General features: G+C 37.1%; 1 protein-coding gene across 5 annotated transcripts in view; it reads left to right on the forward strand.

Annotated features, from left to right (window-relative positions):
- The first annotated feature begins 457 nt into the window (after positions 1-457).
- The window catches only part of FSTL5 (follistatin like 5), a 293,863-nt gene continuing 272,279 nt past the window's right edge, over positions 458-22,041 (forward strand). For 2 of the 5 annotated variants that reach the window (XM_030492605.1, XM_030492607.1), the window contains exon 1: positions 458-821. The gene's annotated coding sequence lies outside the window, so the exon portion shown is untranslated. The remainder of the gene's footprint in view (positions 822-22,041) is intronic. The other 3 variants (XM_030492606.1, XM_030492608.1, XM_030492609.1) reach the window with 2 other exon arrangements.

Raw genomic sequence — 22,041 nt, forward strand, 5'->3', positions numbered from 1 at the left:
TTTATAAATATTGCATAACATCCACCCTGCGTTAACCATGGAACCACACCAACCGTTTGCGCTCCGCTTGGGAACTACTCGCTCTTTCACAGCAGTTGCCGCTCTTCCCGCCGACACTGCGATGTTCCCCGAGCACTCCGGGTTTTGTGTTGACCAGGCGACGTAGAGGCAGCCGGGGGGCAGGGAACCGGGGCGATGTCCCCAACAAGGAGGGTCTGAAGCGGGGAAACGCTGAACTCCGCTAGGTCAACAGCCCTCCGGTGAGAGGGGGGAGGGTGAAGTACGAGGTGTTGGTTTCCACCGCCCCATTAAAAGAGATGAGATACTAATGACTTTGAAGAAGGGGTTGGGGAGGAGTTGAAGGCAAGTTTTGGCACACCGCGGGCGACGCCGGCAGCTGTGGGGGAGCGGGGCGGGCCGGGGGCGGGCCGGAGGCGGGCCGGAGGCGGGGCAGCCCGAGCCGGGCCGAGCGGAGCCGAGCCGTGCGGCGGCGCGGGCGGCGGAGGCGGCATTCGGGCTCGGCGGTGAGCGGCGGTGAGCGGGGACGGTGCTGTCCGCGGCGCTGCGGGTGCTGAAGGGCGGGCGCCCCGCGCCGCCTCCCCGCGGCGCCCCGGGGCCAGGGGGTTCCCACCGCGACCGGTCTCGGCGGGCAGCGGCGCCGGGAACTGCTGCTTCGAGTTTTCTTCGGACTGGCTGCGCCCCCTCCGGCTCCGCTCTTGGGTTTGTGAAACGGAGAAGCGTAGCTCATTCCACGATCCTTCCACGGGGAGCCGGCGGGGTTTGTATTTCTTCCTTGCGGACTTTAGTGACTCTTGGGTAAGGTAAGCGGGAATATATATTTTTTTTCTTTTTTTCCTTTTTTTTTTTTTTTTTTTAATCTGATATCTTCATATAAGTGGTGGTGGGGTGGCGAACGGATGGAGGAGCTGGTAATTAAAGGCAGTGCAAAGTTGGGAGCTAGTTAGCCTTTAGGTCAGCGGAGGGGCGATGCTTGGAAAGGAGGTGTGCAGTTTTCGGCGAAAAGGGCTCTGTAAACAAAAGACGAATCACGAATGAGAGGTTAGAGGCTTGTTTTTCTTCAAAACTTGCTGTCGGGATGATGTTTAGATGTTTGAAAATATTTTATTTCAGAAATATTGTGTATTATAAAAAGATATCAAAGGACATTGTAGAAGCTGCTTTGCATAAACACCGGCTTTGGGGGACACGAAAAGCTCTAGCCGATTCTGTCTGGGGGAAGGAGGGATATGTAAGGTCATTCTGGGAAGTAGACAGCAAAGTAGGAATTAAGGGGGATTTAAAAACAGCCTCATGTTGCTCTGTGTTCTTGTGCGTGCACATATGCATGTGTGACAGAAGGACAGTGATACCTTGTTACTCGATGAACAATTTAATGCTGTAACACTGTGAACTTGTGAAACAACACCTTTGTGAAAGGGATCATCGCCACTTCTACCTCCAAGGTCAATGTGGTGTCCATGTGCCCGTGAAAGTTGAGGATTGTTTCCTTTGATATTGACTGCTAAATGTCAGGCCTTCCTCCAGGCTACAGCTAGGTGTAACTGTGAATCCCTGGTTTAATAGTACCACATTATGTTGCGTTACAGGACTGCTGTTGTAGGTAATTGAATGAAACTGGGAAGTGTGGGCAGATAAAATGTCTTGCTATTTCAGCGGTGTTTAACCTTTCGCAAGCTTGGTAGGGCGGTCTGCTTCACAGAGGTGTTTTCTACTGCTCCTGTGAGTTAAGAGTTCTGCACACGCAGAGCTGAGTGCTACGCAGGGATTTCTGCACACGCAGAGCCGAGTGCCACACAAGGATTTCTACACACACAGGGCAGAGCACCATGCAGGGATTTCTGCACACACAGAGCACCACACAGGGATTTTCACCGCATGGAGATTAAGTCTGATTCCCGAAGGAATGGTCTGCTGCTGCTTGTAGCCCATGCTACTGAGATGGCTGAACACAACAGACAGGTGAATGAAGTCCCCACCCTGTATTTTTTAGCATTATGTATCACTTCATCCTCTTGTGGCTGTGATGAATTTTCTTTGGAACTGAGATCTAAACCAAAATTGTTTCCTTATAGAGTTGTCCTGCACAGGTGCTAGCATGTCTAAACTGTGAGTGTGAGGTACCTTGCTGATGAGATGACGCTGGTGAAATGAGGCTTGCTTCATATTATATGGTATTATTTTTTACTCCTGCATCACTTATTTAATGTTAAGGTGGGTTGTTTGTGCTGAATATTTTTATCAGTTAGAATATAAAAGTAACTATTGGCAGCAGCACAGAACTATGGAGGAGTAGTTCTTAAGTTGAGGAGAAAGTAGTTTAAATTGCCAAGGCTTTCATTAAGTTTAGGTGGAATTAGGAAATACACATCTTTTACTGTTCCCTCCTCTCTCTGTGCCCTCCACCCCCACCCCGTTACAGCCGTTGCTGTAAAGCAGCTGTTGCCTTCCTTTCTCAAATGGTAGAGAAAGAAAGTTTATTACCCAGCACTTGCACTGGGTGCAAACCTTCATTAATAGTCTAGCCATCAGCTATGACAGCTCTTATCAGCTGTCTTCGACATGAATATTAATTTGCTTTGAAGTGTTTTGATATAATTTTAAATAATTATACTTTTTAAAGTATGAAGGTTCTGGATGCTTGCTTTCTAAAGTTGACATTACAAAAATATTTGGGAAAAGTTCATTTTGAAGCATGTGGTGCAAACAGAAAAAAATCCAAATCAAACCCCAAACCGAAAAAAAACCCCAAACAACCCCAACACATTAATTATATGGCCAAACTTTTGGTGTTTAAGTGTAAACGTACAGGGCCTGATTTGCAACTCCTTGTTCACTTGAGTAGTCTTTATTCATACACAGAGTCCTGTTAACTGCAAAGGGACTATATCCATCATTATATGAGTAAAAGTCATTGATCTTGCTGAGATCAGTCATTTTACCAGCATCAGTCAGATGATAAACTTTGATACCAAGACATTAATTCTTCACTTTTAAATTTATGTCTTATATCTGATTGTATTTTCTATGCAATGTTTTGCCTTCATTCGTATTGGGCTGCTTTATTTGAATCACATTTAAAAAATGGAGATTTGAAATGATATATAGACTCTCAAGGAAGCAAAATGGCACTGCTATTTTTCAATAAAATGATGTTCTAAATATATATATACATATATATGTGTGTGTATATATATACACACACACATTGAGTGTGATTCATAGTCATTTTGGTCATTTGTTGTAATTAGAAATAATCTTTTTTTTTTTTTTCTTTCAGTAGTAATCTTTCAAGCATATTTGTATACTTCTAGGGATGTGATTTTTTTATAGTGCACAATTCCAAGACCTTTAACACCACCATTCAAAAGTTGAAGAAAACTGAATGTTAATGACTTGACCTAACAGCTGACTGCAGAACTAATGCAAACTTGGGGAGGAGTCTTTCCATAAAAAGGGTATTCAGGGAAACCCCCTATTTAAAGTGCTGCTTTATAGACCCTGCTTACACTGACCAACACACAAAGACATGCATGTGAGGGCATACATTTACAATTATTGAAGACATCAACATACATACAACCTGTCAAACATCCTAAGCTTACATTTGATAGTGCATCACTTGGCTATTTATTGAGCTATCTTTGACAGTATATAGGACTCAATAAAATTCAAATGCTATGGTTGCTCAGATCTAGGTGTGTTCTAGATCTATCTAATCATGCTGGTTTGTCACGCTGTTATTTTTGTGTGTGAATTTATCCAATGATCCTCAGTATTTGTTTTAAAATCCACAGATATTAAACCTTAGAAAAAAGAACTTTTACAATCACATAATGAAGTCTCTAGTAAATAGCAAACTTCCACACCCCCTCCCCCTGTCCGTCCATCCCCTTGGGATAGCTGCACACAGTTCTAAACAGGTTTTTTTATATAACATTTTAGAAAATGAATGTAAATTTTATGTCACCCTTCTCATACTCTTAAGAGACGATAAAATAATAATGAAAGCAAGCCTCTGCTTGGTTTTGTTAGTTTCAATCCTAAATAAAAAGGTGGAGGTCCAATGCCAATAGTTCTGCTTTTTAACAATTCTGAACTTGGCTTAGAAATTTTAAAGGGAAGAGGTAAAACGAAACTTAGATAGCCAATTCTGAATATTTTTCTCCAGACTGGCAAATATTATGAGATAATTCAGGACATTAAATATCACAGGAGTGAATCATGGACTCAAGGGGGAATAATGAAACAAATGCCACCTTCAACTTTGATCTTTGGTTTTTCTAAGCAAAAGCAGGGAAATAGTTAATTATTCAGTGTAGCTTGGCCTATTGTTCTACTTAATTTTAAAGCAAAGTAAATAGATTAGCAAGTTTATTTGCAAATCTCTTTAATCCTGCTTTATAGTTCAAGCTTTTTTCTTTTCTCTTTTCTTCTTTTTTTTTTTTTTTTTTTTTTTTAGTCTTAAGGAATAGCTGTCAACAAACGAAAAGGCTGAAAAGTTTTTTGCATAAGATATTATCCATATTTAATACAGCATGCTTTTCCATGCCTCTTGGTAGACAGAAAAGACAAAGAACACTCTTTTATATTATTAGAAGAACAATAAGTTAAAACTTTGTAGTAAAGAGATATTGAGAAAGCTGTGGGTTGAATAAGAGTTGTGGTTGACCAGCACCTTTGAAAACAGTGCTATATGAAACTCCCTCTAATACCAATATTAAAGATTACTAGTGCCCAGGGACTGTAATCAAGAACAATCAAACCCAGAGGCTAACTCTCTTTTCTGCTATTTTACAATTATTTTTTTTTTGGTTAATTGAGCAACCTACAGTTACAAAGTCTTGTCTCCTAGTAGGCAGGTTGTGTTCCTTTCCAGTACTTACATTTATGAACAGATGCGTCTTCATTCGATGGACCAGTGCAGATAAAGAAATTTTTGCACAGTTAGCATGGCAGAAGAACTGCAAAAGTTCTTCCAATTTTCATTTCCTCTTAGTCATTGATACCTCTGGTGGCATGGGCTGAGTGTATTGGCCAAGAGGTGTAATGTAATAAGTTTAAATGAGCCAGACTGTTGTGGTCTAGCCAGGCATGATTTCTTACGAAATGGATATGGCAATGACTTGAAAATACGTATTTGTTATTTGTTTGATAACAATGTTTATGCAGGTATTTACCCTTACTACCCTAGAAATGATCATAGTAAGTCTATTCAATTAATCACTCTTTTTCCATACACTAAGTGAACTTAGTGGCAAATTATTTGCCTGCATTGCTGAGTTGTGCAAATCTTAAGAAAATTGGAACTTCTAAAGAGTTAAATGAGGGGAGAGTTGGCACTGATTGCTTGAAGAAGGTTGAAGTTCACGGTTTATTTGCATTTGAATTAATTGAGATTGGTGTCCAGCAGTGCTTTTCAGCACAGGCTTCAGAAAGACTTTTTTGTATGATAAAGTACTTGAAAATGTTAGTTGGAAGATGAATGATATTTAAAATACTTCTTTCTTTTCCTGACAGAGTGAGCTTTTTTCTCATTTTCCTAAGTAATGCTTATTGTAATTCTGAAATATTTTTATCACTGAATGGGTGTTCTTGTGTTAAAAGCCACTATAATTTTTAAATCAGCATATTAAAAACTTTCTGAAATCATTTTTGGTTTCTTCATAAAGAAGTTCTTAATACCTACAAAAAGGAATAAAATAATCTTAAAACAGCTCATAGCATTAATCAGATAAAATGTTATTCCTTACTAAAAATGCTCTTTTGTTAAATGATAGGAACTTCTAGATTATTACTTTTCATACTTTTGCTTCCATAAAAACCCAAATATTTTAGATGTTTTCTGCATTGCAGCTCTGAACTGTATGTATTTTCATTATTATAAGAGAACTGTCATCCTAAATAATATGTAAATCATTATACTTTAAATCACTTTTCAAGAAAATAGTGAGTAATGAAACAAAAACAGGTAGAAAATTTTATTCTTTCATGACAGGCACTGGAAATAAACTTCTTTTTCAAATAGCTTGCAGATTATGAGATGCTTTGAAGTTGAACATTTCAAGTTGTGTATTTTTTTTATATTTTCTTTCATAAACTTTATTTAAAACAGCACTATAATAATGTATATTACATATGGGTTTTGTTAAACTTCATCAACCATAATTACTATGAAAGAAAGAAAAAAAGCACTTTCACAGCACTGTGGCAGATCAATGGAAATCTTAATTCATATGGAAGAGCAGTCAGAAAAAACCCTGTCTTTTGTTTGTGTAGGAACTGAATACATTACTACCAATGTAATGATTATATACATAATCCTTTTGCATGAAGGCTGTATTTGGTGACAGTTAATGACCTGTTAGTGAAAACAAGAAACAGGAGCAACAAAAGTATTGGATACATGAAAATGCCATGATATCCAAGAAAATTTCTTTAGGAAAAAAGTTAAATAAACTGCAGGAAAGTGGGCAAAATAACTATGAAAGTTATTCATTATCCAGTCTGAACCTCCCCATTTCAGACATACCCATTGTCTTTTTGCTGAACTTGCTTTAGTTTATCAGTAGTTTTCTTGCACTAGGGGGCTCAAAACAAGACACAGCACTCTAGGTGTGGTCTGACTCAAGATGTTGATGACCAGCATTCAAAAAAAAGTTGCAATATGTATCTACATATAGAAACAAAATACTTATACATAATTGAAGAAGAGAAGTAAATTAGATTAGGAAAAATCTTCTCCATAAGTTACCTCAAAAGGATTTCTTTTTTTCCAGGAAAGCATAGCAATATAGCCTCTAGTCAAGACCAGCATAAAAATGCCTATGTTGGCTATCATTCCTAGGACATATTTGTTCCCTGTATGAACTCTAGATGAGAATGCACCAAATACAACTATATATAATTTTAAAGATTGGTTTCTCTACATGGAAAAGTTATAAAATCTAAGTTTTCTTTTAAGAAACTATCCTTGGCACCATAAGATTCATTTTTTTAATGCAAGATTCAAACATATTTTGTATATAAACAGAAAAGACTAGTACTTGCTTTCTAAGAACACTCTAGTGTAAAGGAAAGCTAAATGCACAAGTGAATCACCAGCTTACAAATAACCATCTTTTAGATTTGCAGCAGCCCAACTTTCTATTAATACAGCAGAAAATAAGCTATTGTACTGAAGTAAAAAAAAGATGTGCCATGTTAATTTAAAGATGCTTTCTACATTGGCGTTTTGCTCTCATGAGAAGGAGAATTATTTTGGCACATCACCATTTCTAACAGTGTCTCCTTTTTACCTTCTAAGAGTCTGGTTTGAGTCTTAATTCAACAAAAAGCAGAAGGCTTTGTAAGACATAAAGTTTGTACAATACCTTGGTGACTATTCACTTTTTATGAAAGGTAAAAGGAAAACTAGGGAAAATGTAAGCCTGAATGTAGGGACCCTGGTGACAGAGGACACAGAGAAGGCAGAGATACTAAATATCTTCTTCACTTCAGTCTTCAATGCCAAGGCCAGCACTCAGGAATGCCTCACCTAAGAGACCAGGGAGAAGGTCTGGAGAAAGGAAGTCTTTCCCTTTGTTGAGGAGGATTAGGTCATGAGACAATTTAGAAATCGTGAGAAAATGAGATAATTTAGGCAAACTTGACATCCAGATACATGGCCCTGATGCACCCACAAGTGCTGAGCGAGCTGGCAGACATCGTTGCTAGGCCACTCTTGATCATCTTTGAAAGGTGATGGCAATCAGGACAGGTGCCTGAGGACTAGAAGAAAACAAATGTCATCGCAGGCTTCAAAAATGGCAAGAAGGAGGACCTTGAGAACTACAAGGCCAGTCAGCCTCACCTCAATCCCTAGAAAGGTGATAGAATGGCTCTTCCTGAAGGCTATCTCTAAGCATGGGGAAGGCCAGAATGTGATCAGGTGTAGTCAGCATGGATTCAAGAATTTGAAATCAGGCTTAACCAACCTGATTGTCTTCTACAATGGGATACTGCCTGGGTAGATGAGGGATGGTCCCACAGGGAGGTTGATCTAGATGACCCCCAGTGGTCCCTTGCAACCTCAACCATTCTGTGATTTGGTTGTTAAATCTGTAGAATGAAAACTAAGACCAAGTACCTTCAGTAAAGGCAGATTTCCTCGGTGTTGTCCAGGTATTTTTCAAGTCTGAGAGGTGACTGCTCACAAGATGGTCAGAAAAACAGTGCCATTTCCAAATGTATGCTCAGTTAGCCCTACAGTATTCACAGGAGTGCAAAACCTGTTATTAAAATGTAACATTTTAACACTGAGTCTTTCTTTTTCACTTTGCTTAAAGATAGAAACGAGTTCAGCTCATCATCTGTTTTAGCAGTGGAAAGGCCACAGAGAAGGAAGAGAGGCTCTTCCTGACAGTATTTTTGGCTTGTCCTTGTAAAATGGAATTAAGCCACATGGGCCCTCCCTCTCCTTACAGCAGCCAAGGTTAGCCATAACCTCATCCTCAGTGAGAAATCGATGTTTTTAATCTTGAGTGCTCATTTTCAAATTGAAATACAGTTCATCACATTGCTGTTCTTCCATATTATCAAGTCCTCTGACAGACATAATTCTAATTTAAAATGAACCACAAGACACACAGCACCAGGTTATGATAGTTTGAAGACTGATCATATTTTGCATTTATTTCCTATGCCTTTTAAGGTGAATGAATCTCAGCTAGTGTAATACAAAGTTAAAGTAGTGATTTTAAATTTGTTGGTCCTCTAACATACATGTTATGCTTCTGTCTTCCATTATACTACTTTTATATTCTTATGTAATTCAGAAACCCAGCAATAATTAGTAGTGGTAGTATTTCCACATGAATATTATATTTCTATTTTAGATTTTATGATTCTTGCCCCAGGCTGTTTTTAATAAACAGTAATAGTCTGTAAAAAATGTTCTACACATTGATGCATGTGCTGATTTAGTTCTTTCCTTGGGACACTGAAAGAAAAACATAATTAACATCACTCCTGAGATTTAACTTTTGTATTATGCTAATTATTCCTTGAACTGGAAACAGTTTTTCAAGTGAATTTAAACTGTGTTGCTTAGCTATAATTACATTTTAGCCTACTGTCTAATAATAGGCTGATTCCCTTCTTTTATGCTTAAAGAATTATTGTCACAAAAATATTTGAACTGTGTACATTTGTACGTTCTTGTTGCAGTAACTGGGGTGGAGGGAAGTTAGCTGTACCTTGGGGGTTTCATTTGAAGCATTAGTAGAGTGCTTCAGTCATCAGATACTAAAATTTGTGTCCCCTATAGACCAAAAATCTAATATTTTAATATATTTCATGTCCTTTATATCTTTTCAGAATGATAGTCACATTCATCTAGTGCTTTAGGTTCTCAGTAATTTCTTCTGTGCATAAATAAACTTTTAAAAAATGGCTTCCATGCTTGTCTTTGTAGAAATATGTGATACATACATAAAAAGTTATTAAAGCTATACTGAATATTTGATTTATATTCCCAAAGCCTCAGAAATCAATATAAAAAATAGCGCCCCCACTGTTATCATAATTTCTGAGTTAAACCAGCTTTCATACTAATAAAGAGATATAAATGAAAGTTTGTTATATATTTTGCTGACTATAATGGCAGTGTTTTTATGAAATTGTGCTACATCTGACTTCTCCATGAACTGTGTGAAGTCATATGGCTAATAACGTTGGGTTTACCATTGTCTGCTTTCCTTGTGAGAGACAAAAGGTCCAAATTCAGTGAGTTAGTCTTGCATTTTTTATAAACTGGGTATTTGTTCCTGGAGTTATGTGTAAATGCTGGAAGTAAACTTAAAGATCTGTTCATGATGCTCTTAATGCTTAAAATGTAAGCAGAGAGTCTTGTACCTTTGTTGTTCTTTCTAATAAAGAAAGTGAACAGTAGATTGTATGCATACATAGAAATTCTGAATTCTAGAAATTTGCCTTATTGAAGTATTAAATTGGGGCTCTTCCAAAAAAGAGTTACAACGTCACATATAAGATATTGCGAAAAGGATGCAATGGCAGATTGATTTATATCCATTAATATTCCTGTAAGACCCAGTTCGGTGCCTTTATTGCTGTCACTCTTGTCAGTGAACATTTAGGGACAAGTAGCTTCTCAGCATACTGTTTGTTCTGCATATAGACTAGCTTTGTAAGCCAATAATCGCTATGAAGTTTTCATTATTTTTGACTAGTGTCACAGTCCTCCAATAATTGCTTCAGAATTATTGGTGTGAGATAGATGTAATGCATAACTAACTTTCTTCCATTTCTGGTATTTATGTCCAGCAGTAATTATGCACTTCAGTTTTCCTGTGTAATCTTTGTAAAATATTTAGGCAGAGGGCAGAAGCCTTTCACATATTTTACTAGAAAAACTGTTCCTGTTTGCTGGATATCATAGCATCTGCTAAGAGTAAAAACATTGATGAAATAATCCTAAACCAGAAAAAACATTACTCATGACTCACCAAAAGAAAGTGAAATAATGAGGTAGCTATTTTCTTTAAAGACACAAAGAAGGGAAGTCCACAATAGCTAAACGTGTGACATTGTGGCTACTTTTCTTTCTCCCAACTGTTAGTGGGGAAAAAAAAAAAACCCACAAAAAACCCCAAACTTTTCTGTGCTCCCAGTCTGACTGAAAACTCGTATGGTTACATTTACATTAATATTATCATAGCAGGTTTGCATCAGTGAAAAGATGAGGATAAATGAGACACCATATGTGCAGCTCCACACTTAATTACTATGAGAACACTTCTGTAATGAAGATCATGGCACTGTTTTGAAATTTTCTTGCTTCTCTTTGTCCTTGCATGCATGTTATTTCTGGCCATCTGCAGGAAATATCATGAAATTATAGTCAGTGGACAATTCTAACGACAGAAGAATATTAATGGTAAAAATTTGTATTACTGATGAAGGCTCCTAAATTACTGGATGCTTACCAAGGGTTGTTATGACCCACAATTTCAATCTAACTTTTTTTTTTCCCCTGTTATATAATGCAATTAAACAACAAATCCCCAAACCCTAGAATGCTGCTTTAGAATGGATACAACATCAAGCAAAGTTAATGTCACATAGTGAACACAAAACTTTGCACGTCATCTATCTTTGCACATGAAAATCTATTACTTCTGTCTAGATTATTCAGTGTTCCAACAGCAGAAAAGCCTACTGTGTTGCTGTGGGATTCAGGGGCAAGTTTATGGTCACAACAGTATAAAAGAGACACACATGTACTAAGCTTGCTTAAACAGCACTTCAGTTATATTTTAAGTATGCTGATTTAAAGTTTATTGTCCTTACTTTGATGTTATAGGGGAAGTAAAACCATGAATCACAGAATAAGCTATGTATTTTCACATTGTAGCTAACTAGATAAGTCCTTACTGGACTCTGATATCTATCAGAAAAAGAAAAGGTAAAAGTATTAAACTATATTAATCCATCATTTTGCAGTCAGTCACTAAATGGAATTGGTGAAATGATTTAAAAACATTCTTCGTCTTGCTGAAGTGAATATGCTTTTCCTGTGCTGTGTAAAGATCTTGAGAAAATAAGTGTCATGCACAGACCCTACAAATAGTACAATTACTTAAGTGTTTTGCTTAAAACCAGTTTAGACATTCTTCAGTTTGTCCAAACCTAAAAATGAAAATAAAGCTGCATTAAAATGCTAAGAAATATCAATCAACATATACTGGAATTGAGATTAGAAAATATTAGCAAAGCTTTCATAAAAATAAAAATTAAAAACTTTCTGTGATTATAAAACTTACAAAGAGAAAGTACTATACCCTAAAACAAGAAGTGAGTTTTTAGAAGAGTATTAGTTGATCTGTTTTGAGGCCACTGCTATCCCTCTCATCCTGTTATACCCATTGGTCATTCTTTCATTTCCTTCTATTGACCATATACTGACCAGTATTTCTGGCCAGAAATTAACCGTTTCCTCCACTGCCCTCCATCTCAACTAGTTATCAGTTGGAATACCATGGCCTAAGATCAACTTAAGCTCTCATAGAACAAGCCAGCCTTATTCAAACTTACATAAAACTGATTTGGAGTAGAGTGTTACTGTGGACATATAGCAGGCTCTAACAGTAACTGTCCAAGATAAAAGTTGAACAGAGTAGCACAGACCTATGATTTCAGTCACTGAGCTGCAGGTAACTACTTCCCTAACCCCCCAAGGCATAGTTTTGAGCTTTTCTGTTAAGGCTTCTGCTGGGATACTTTGTCCTTGTGGTATAAATTCAAGTGGGTGATGAAAGTCTTATGGGAATGTTATTCTAGGGGGATATTGCTGTAAACCAAACAGTCTTATAGCTACATTTATCTTCCCAGGCATGTGTCTGATATCTTATATCGTATATCTGACATATTATGGTTAAAAAAAAAAAAAAAAAAAGGCTGAAAAGCTTGCTTAGCTTTCTACAAAATGATTCTTCTGGAGTAGTTTTTAAATATCCCCTTTCTAGATTTGCACCTCCCTTGGGCTTTTAGAGTAGCCAAAACTGGGGCAAAATATGACCTGGAAAAAGGTATTTTTTGTGGGTGATGTTCAAAGAATTCAAATAACTTTGGAAATAACGATGATTTTGGATTCTTTTAATGACACTACTCTCATTTTTCCAATGTATATTGTGTATTATCATATTGTGCACTCAGAACTCTGGGGAACTCAGAGGCTGTAGTACTATTACAGGCCATGCTGTACCTAGCAGCACCACTGGGTTGTCAGTTGCACCTGTCTTTAAGCGTGGGAGGCTGCCTGAAACAGCCAACAATTGGGACAGAGCAGCAATGGCTTTGTTTTTGTTTTGTTTCCAATCATTCCACTGAGAAATTGTGGCCACCAGCTGCAGTGCCAGCACTGAGTGATGGCAATCCTTTATTAAGCAAGAAATTAGGGAATATGAGCAGTATACTCTGCTACAAGTGATATTCCCTCTCCTTCCTTAGCATCATCCCCTTTCCCCTCATCTCCTACAGTGAACCTGATTCTTTAGTATGCCTTTATCCTTCTTTGGCACTCTCCTCCCTGCTGGAACTTTCTATTGCTTCAGGAGTAACTCAGTCTCAGGTCTTATTTTTGGAGAAGGCAAAGAGAGAAGGCTTGACCTGCGTTTGTAATCAGGTGTGATTTGTGATAATCTGTGCATCGTATTGCTCTGAAGGACAGAAATTGTTATTCCCTCTCTTCATTAACATACAGGTTTTGCACATTTATGCAATTGTATGGTTAAGATGTTGAAGATGAGAAAGAAAGGTGGATTTTTCACTCTATCAGTTGGCATGGTAATCCTGCTTTTCCACCATGGGCCAAAATGAGAGATTCTGAGAATACTAGAATGATTATTTGAAACTTATTAATATGAAAATGATTAATTACGAAAACAACAGAGGCTTTCTTTTATCTGAATAGCCTCCATTGATGCTCTTTTCTCTGCTTAGTAGTCACATAAGAGCTGCAAGACTATAAATGTAATAGTTTGCATTACATGTTGCTGAACAAGACAAAACCCTTTTTTCTGCATTTATAATTTGCAAAATAACTTTCAAAACCCTCTTTTTCTGTTTTGATTAGCCATTGGGGGTTTGCAGAAAATCTCACCTGGATAACAAGAGGTATTTAAAATTGCTGAAGGGTAGGCATTCCCAGACCTTCAAAATACAGACAGAGGCAAGAGGAGCTTTCAATTCTAATTGTGTAGAGATGCTTACCTGAGTCAGCACTGAGGATACAGTCACGCAGACAATAATTGATTCATCAATAAAGGGCCTGTGTGTAGCTGCAGTACTTGAACATTTGCCACCAATTATCTGATCGGCATCTGTGGCTGAGCAGTAGGAATGTGATGTTTGGACACATATCCTGGCTCCTTGTCATAGAGTGTTGTGCTTCATAAAGATGTCCTAGACAATCCCACTGTCTATGTGGTTGGTTCAGAATTAGGAACACTGTCAGGGTGGGATGAAAAATGGAGGACAAACTTACATCTCAGGAAGGTGGGGTGATTACTTTGGAGGTTGTAGTTTCAGAATGATAACTTTATGTGAGAAAAGAGATGAGATGCTCTTGCCTGTACAGACAGTTCATACCAGATGTGTTATGGAGTGTCTGGTGACGATCATACCTAAGCCATCTGAGCTTTTCGTTTCCTGTCAAAATGTAATTTTTTTCTGTTAAGAGGCTCTTTTTAGTGTTTCCTGCCACCATAGATGGCCAGAACATTAGTTCCAGTAAATTTTACATTATGTTTTCCCTGTATTTCTATTGTATAAATAAAACCAAAGATGTTTACCAAAAATTTTTTATAATATATTATACAGTGGTGGTGGAGGAGAGTCCAAAACTCCTTTCTTTTGTATAGTGACCACTTCATCACCACATACTGGCTACTACTTACATTATTTTGTATTATCCCCCTTCCATTCTTAGAAGTGACAATTTTTTTTAACTAATGAATAATAGAAAAATCTTATTTTACAATCCATTTTAGCTGCAAGCTCATCAGGACAGTGTAGGTTTTCTGGTTTACTGTAAGCTTACCAGTATGCATTCAGAAGGCTTTTGTCTAGTAAATATATTGGAGCAGTATAAAACCATAAGCAGTAAAACTTTGTAAAATAGTATAAGGCAGTTAAAACGTAGGGGGAAATGAAGTTTCTGATCCTAATGATTGGGATTGTGAGTATACAATCAAAGAAATGCATTGTTTTATTAAAAGTATCTGTTCAAATTTAAAGAAGGCTGCAGTTGTTCAACGAAAAATGAATATGATTTCTAATGATGCAGTAAATTTACTATAAATAGTAGCATGTAAAAGACTAAGTCAGCTGTCACAGTCAAAAAAGTTTTTTTCCGTCAGACGTGTTTTTGTCAGGGGTGTTTTTGTTCTATAAAATCTCAGAACTGTATGTGTTTGCTTCATATGCTGGACTATTCATTTCATTTTACATAAGGAAAGAAGACCCTTCTTTTATTCACTTGGACTTTAATGTCCAAGTGAAGCAGGAAGTTTAGCAGACATCAGAGTTTCAATTCAAATCGGGGCCAAAGACATATCTTCAAACTTGCTCTCATAGCATTCCTAAAGATTGCAGCTAAGTTGACAGGTTTTGGACACTTCCCCAATTGATGGATCTAAGAAAGCTACTGAAGACAACACATGGTGCTAGCAACCCAAGCCAGCTTTATGACTGACAGAACAAGCACAATTTTCTGTATTTCTTTCTGACTATGCTGGATTTAGGCTCATGAAGAAAGGTGACCTTTGTGGCAGTAAAAAAGAGAGACAAGTCACTGCAAAGCAGGAAAGAAGTGAAAAATTCCACAGGAGTTAAATTGAAAAAGAGAAAACACCTAACTATTTTTGCTCTTCAAGCACAGAACACTTTCCTCTATTTTATTATTTCTGTGTATCTGTATGATTAGACACAGACTTTTTTAAAAGACTTTCACAAGCAACTTTGGATTTCATTCACTTTGGCTAATGGAGTTATTTTAGAGTTTTGTTTCCATCCTTGTGAACCTCTACTGTTATTAAGTCCTATAAATAAGGTAAAATTCTTGACCAACATACTAAATGTTGATTTTAGAATTGTTTTCATGTTATCAATTAGGTCAGGATTTCATCTGTAGTTGACTTAATTATATTAATGCGGACACTGGAGGAGAGCACCAAAGGGCAAATGTATTTGTGGTTCAATCCTGATAAGGGCAGACTGCCCTCAGCTACGAAAAAGTCCTTGTTTGTTTAAATAGCTGCAACATTCATCAGTCCTTTTGTTTACCAATTGAACTGTGGTTCGATCCAATGATATCAAAATTTGTGCGCACCTTTGTTCTCTGCAGTCTGATGATTTGATATTTCCTCTTAGTGTTTGTACTGTTGTGTACACTTTCAATTACAGTACGGTGTATCCATGTCCTGCTAAGTGTTCCTCTGTGTTTAAGGAAGCAGGGAGCTCATGGTTCCTTGCATGTCAGACTTTCCTTTATCCCATTTCTTTCTGATATGCTCTCCAGCTATCTTCCCATGCTATGAAGGTTGCTGAAACACTACTTCCCCTGCCCCAAAACTACCCTTTCTTTATACATGTTGCTTTTTTAGCACCTGGTTTCCTTCTTTGGTCCTTTATAATTTTTTTGTTACTTCAAACCCTAGCAGAGGTAAAACCCCCAAACCTATCTATTCTAATCTTTGCTATTTTCACGGTGGTCTTGAGCCACAGTCTCTCAGTGGGTTGACTTTAAACCAGCTGTTTAAAGTGGGTTTAAACAAGCTTAAAAACTCCTTTCACTGGGTAACAAAGATGGGACCCATCTCTGTTGGCTACAGCACCTCAATAGATCAAGTTTCATAGATGTAAAGGGGCCAAATGACAACATTAACCAGAATACTTACTCAATAGAACGAAATTCTGTAAATTATCATGGTAGTTTGAGTAATGGTGGGCTTATCATGGTTTAGCGTTCATTCAAGGAGTTCAATAACACCAAGGCTTCAATGTTTTTATTGGCAACTAATGTTTTACCAAACCCTCAAATTTCCTTGAATAACAAAAGGGAGACGTATGGGCAGTGGATTAGCATATCATAGCAAATATGGAGGCATTTTAGTTTTTTAATTTAGCAGCTTACCTTTTCTAAAAAAAGAATTGTCTTGAGTGGCCATTTTGCCTTCTCTAGGATGACATACTTGCTCAAAAATACACTTAATGATTTACTATGGAAGCATCAACAGCTGTTGTTTCTTCTTATATTTAATCGGTGTTTGCAGTATTTTATTTAAGAAGACTAAACGAAAAACTTGAAAAGCAAAATATTTACCTTTTGTAACATGCACAGAGCACACAGTTACATAATGGTATGTTAGGTGTTGATTTAAGAATTTTGTAAAATTTTATCAGTACCAAAATATTTGCCTGCTTCTAAGAAGGCAGATTTTATATTTCTGATTTAATAACATAAATGAGTTGAATTCCCATGGGTTCGGATATTGTCATGATGATAAACATTAATCCTCTAGGATATTGAAGAACCAGCTGTAACAAGCTTTCTTAATGAGGGAAGAAAGAAACTGCCTTGCTGACAGTATAACTTCCACAAACTAAAACTTGTATATATTAATGATGGTAAAAACACCAGTATCCTGAGGTTGGTACTGAATTATTAGGAGAAAGTAGGATCAGCACACACAACTCAGTTCTATTAAAAAAAACCCGAAGCTCTTCTGAGATACGTGCAATATAGTTCCCTCATTTTGTTCTGCTTTCTGTAATACTAAAGAAATTGTTAGATTGAAGTTTTGAGATTGCAGCTGTGAGTTCACGTGAAGAACATGATAAGAAAGGATTAAAATTACCACTTCTCATTCCATTACAATTCATTGAAACCTGTGTCGCTGACAGTAAGACACCTGGTGTCATCCTTTAAATAAATAAACAAAATGGTAAGATTCAATCAGAGCATGAAGTTACCAGCAAAGATTTCACCTAATAAGCATCCCTGCTGCATCTACGTTCCAGGTGTCATGGCCTATCAGAAATGCCACACACACACCCCCACCCTGCCCTGTACACTTAATCCACTTGTGTCCAGGCTCATGAGAGCTACCTGAAGGGCACGGAAAGCTTGGTCCTTGTGCTGGCTGCTCATGATAGAGGTGTCCTCAGGGATACATCTGAGAGCCACTTGACGTGCGTAATGTCCACATAAAGACCAAGTGTGGTAGTACAGGATAAGAAGCACGAGGATCTGTACTCCACCTTCTGCTTGTGAGGCTTGGTAGTCTTGCAGTTCAAATCAGGAATGGAGAGAGGGAAAGATGGACAGGAGTCAGTGGAAGGCTGGATTCATCTGGCATGGTGAGTGGTTTTCGTCAGTTTAAAAAACTGTTTTTCTCTGCTTGTGTGTTCCAGCCCATGAGCTGTCAGCAGCATTGCTGGCTGTTCCAAAATGACTGTGCCAGCCTCTTTCAGTGGGTGAAGAATGAAGAGCATGTGCATGTGTAGTCAGTGGCTGTAGCCGCATAAAGTAGCTGTTAAGAGACAGAACAGATTGGTACACAGATTATGAGCTGCAGGCTGCCATGGCAGTGCTGTGTTTTGCTGTTGCAAGCCCCAAGCTTGCTGTACATAGTGAAGGTGACCTAACATCTCTGATTCAGATTGTGGCTGCTGCTTCTGGAGGAGACCTGGAGGTTGACAGCATGAGGTGTGCTGTGTGTGAAAGCTGAAAGCAGGTCCCAGGGGTGAGAGCTGCTGTCATGACACTGTGATCTGCTTTCTGCATAGCATTTTAACAAACTTTGCTAGATATGAAGTATGGCTGCATTCATAGACATAACCTGATACTGTGATTACCTTGTAAGAGCCCCATTTCAGGTGTGATAACACAGCCAGCTTGGAGATATCTGTTTTGAGGTTTTTGAGGACTCAGACTGCATGTGAAGATGTGGGGGCACTGGGGTGTGGTACAGTAGACTAATGGGAGAAAACATACTTTTGGCTAAAATTTTTGCTCCTTATTCAAAGTTGTGTAATATAATTATCTCTATTTACACCAAAAAATACCTTATTTGCAAATGCCTTTCTGCCATGAAACCGTAGTGGTGGATAAAAGCATTTAAGGAAAGGGCAGCAGTGTATTCTTTCCTGGCAGGTATTTGCATCCATCAGTATGTACAATGAAGTCCTCAAAGTCACAGGCAATGGAGCGTGGTTTATATTTATTACTGTAGCTGTATTATAAACCTATTACTGACACTGAATATGGAGACAGAACTTATGCTTTTTATGTGATCCACACAAAACAGACAATTAATTTTTGTTTTTTCAGATTAATTGTATGTAAAAGACAAAGACTGACATGTCCTGAGGGCATACAGTACTACTCCCTAATATTTTGCAAATGACCTTTTAAATAATTTCTGGTTAATATCTGATGTGTCTCCTCTCTTAAAGGTAGGAGGAACACAGTGATCTAACTAGTATATAAGATTTCATTTATTGTACTTTGTAGGTGCATTAAATTGATTAAATCAGTTTATTGGTGTGGACTGCTTGTATTTTCAAATGGATTATGTCTCTCAATGCCAGATATCATGGCTAGTCACCATTTAATAACACTAAACAAGGGCATAAGAGGTGAGGAATTTTGGAAAAAATTTATTTGAAAATGGAAAATTTCTTATTTTTAAATGCAAATACAGTTTAAAATAGGGCATTCTCATATTTAGGTTTAAATTTTCACTCCTCATATAAACTCTGGCTAAGCTAGCTTTCATTAATTATGTATCTATATATTATCACATCTGGAATTGGCTGTGTATAATATGATATTTTTTCAGTCTTCTCTGTGAAGAATGTAGCATGGGGAGAGGTAAAATAGTGCTTAGTAACACGTATATATAACTCTCATAATAGCAACATTTCTCCTAGTCCAACAATTCCAAAGGAAGAGTGAGGAGGAGAACAAAATTTGCATTACTAATGAACTGCTAACCCAATTTAGAAAGCATAATAAACTTTGAGAGGAAGCACTCACCATGGTATTGTAGAATATATTAATCATGATTAGATACTTATAAGGAAGGTGTCAGAACTGGGTTTTAGTTTGTTTTCCACAAAATATTGAACTTGCAAGGGTGTGAAAAGCATTAGCAGGAGCAAAAAAGGAGATAGAGGTTTGCATTGCATTTTCTCAAGGATTGGAAGAAATTGTCTCTAACTCGGGGTGATTAGCTCATCCACAGAGATAACTAGCAATTCTGTGAACTTTTTGTCTAGTTTTATTTGGGGGGGGGGGGGAACCAACCCTGAAAAATATTTTAATTGGTAAAATTTTTTACACATCCTTTAGTGGAAATAAAAATTGATAGCCAATATTTTCCTTCATCATCAAAACTTGTTCTAGATGCAGCTTAGGAGCTGAATAAATGAACCAATTATTTTCAAAGCAATTATTCCTTTTTAACTGAATGCATTTTTTTCATTAGTTTCAAGATAAAGCAGGCAATATGTATCACACAGATATACCAGAAATATTTGTAATTTGTGTTTATGCATATTGAAGTATAAATACAATTCCTGATATGTGTCAGTCTAACATACCTTTGCTTACAGAAGAATGTAGATTGAATTTACTAGTGATAGCTAAAATTCAAAGAAGTTGCATGTTCAGTTTATGTAAGATTGTCTGCCTCAGAGTTTGGATGTGTGTTTGAATCCCATCTCTGCTGTTAATAATATTTGAGTGTTTGAGTGCAATAGAAATTTTGGAGATTATTGAGCATCAACCAACAGATGTGTAAACACAAAGAGTTTAATGCTGTAACATCAGTAGCTTAAATAAAGATGCAATATATAATTTTATGGAATTTTGTCCTTTTTATTAATAAGTAAATTAGTGATTTAACTATAACTGAGCATCTTGCAGCATAAACCACTTCTCAGACAGTCCAAAACTTTCAAGGCTAGATTAGCTCCAGTTGTTCTGTTGAGCAGACTAAATTGTTTGATTGCATTCTACCAAATTTATTCAATAACTACATTTTAAATCAAGAGTATATACTAAGCAGAATTTTACCAAGCAGAATTTTCTTTAATGAAATAAAATATCTTATACTTGTGCTTCATACGTTCTGGTAGAAAACTGTGATTAAATCTTTCTTCTTTGCAATTATGGTTTGAACAAAGTATTTTTCCCCCATCTCAGTAGAAAGGGTCAGCTTGAAGAATATATATAACCTCATAAGACAACTAAATCATAACCAAATCATGTTTCTGTATGAATTGCTGCAAACTGAATACATGAGTAAATATTGTTATTAAGAGGTTTTCAATATAATGATTTTGGAAATTTTATGAAAAGAAGATGATAGACCAGTAACACAAGCTACAAATTATATGGGGCAAAACAGATTACTTGCAGGACATTAGTCTCAATTACCTTACCTAAATGAGACAAGTTAGATGCTCTAAGGTATTATGTCTGTCAGGTTCAAAGGTACAGCTCTCCCAGCGGTGTTCCTCACCCAAGAGTTTTAAGGAAGAAACTTGTCCCAGAGTAAAAGAATCCTCTTATGGATAGTAATTAATAAAAAAATTTCAGAAGCGACTGAAATGGAGAGAATTCAATAGTGAGAAAACTGCAGTATGCATCAGATTCATGAATGCTGTAAAGATTTCATAGGATATCATTATGAATAGTCTGCCATTTTCTACCAATCTTGATTGAGTAACACCTGGCATCTTCTGGTCTTCTGAAATTATTTAAGTTATTTCCAAGGCCTTGCAGAAATATCTAGTTCCACCCCATATCTTCACCGCTCTAATGTTTAAAAGATCTTTTTTCTGTTTCTTTATTTCACTTTTCAGCTACTTCTCCAGAGGCTGTCATTAAATAGCTATTAATCGAATTGTATCTTCAAAAAAACCTTGCTCTGGTTCTTTATTTGCAGTAAACACTGGTGTGATACCGTAAAGAAAGGCTAATACTGTTTAATACTTACTTGTTATTAAATTGGTGGCCAATGGTAGAAGCTTGAAGGACAAGTAAAGAGACAGGGAGAGAATGGACAAATAAGCATATTCTCCCAAGTCCATTTACTGCCAGACCTAGAAACTGCAATTAACTATTATGTCTAATACCCACTGATGGGCTTTAGCTCCTTAAGTTTGTTTACTTTCTTTTTAAATTCATGTATATTTTAATTTCCATCATATTATGTGGATGTGAAAAGCATTGCTTCTTTATATTCATATAACCATGTTTGGAAGTCGGATGAGTTTATTTAATTTACTTCGTTTACTCTCTCTTCAAACAGTGACCAGTCTGTACCTCAGGGTTTTCCTGTTTCTTTCTCTTTACATTCCCCATTCTATAATATTTTTAAAGGAATTTAAGCAGAGACTAATACAGTATTCAAGACAGTGATGCACCAAACAGATAAAAAACCTTCCATACTC

This window comes from Strigops habroptila, chromosome 7 (genome assembly GCF_004027225.2).
Source record: "Strigops habroptila isolate Jane chromosome 7, bStrHab1.2.pri, whole genome shotgun sequence".
Taxonomy (NCBI): domain Eukaryota; kingdom Metazoa; phylum Chordata; class Aves; order Psittaciformes; family Psittacidae; genus Strigops; species Strigops habroptila.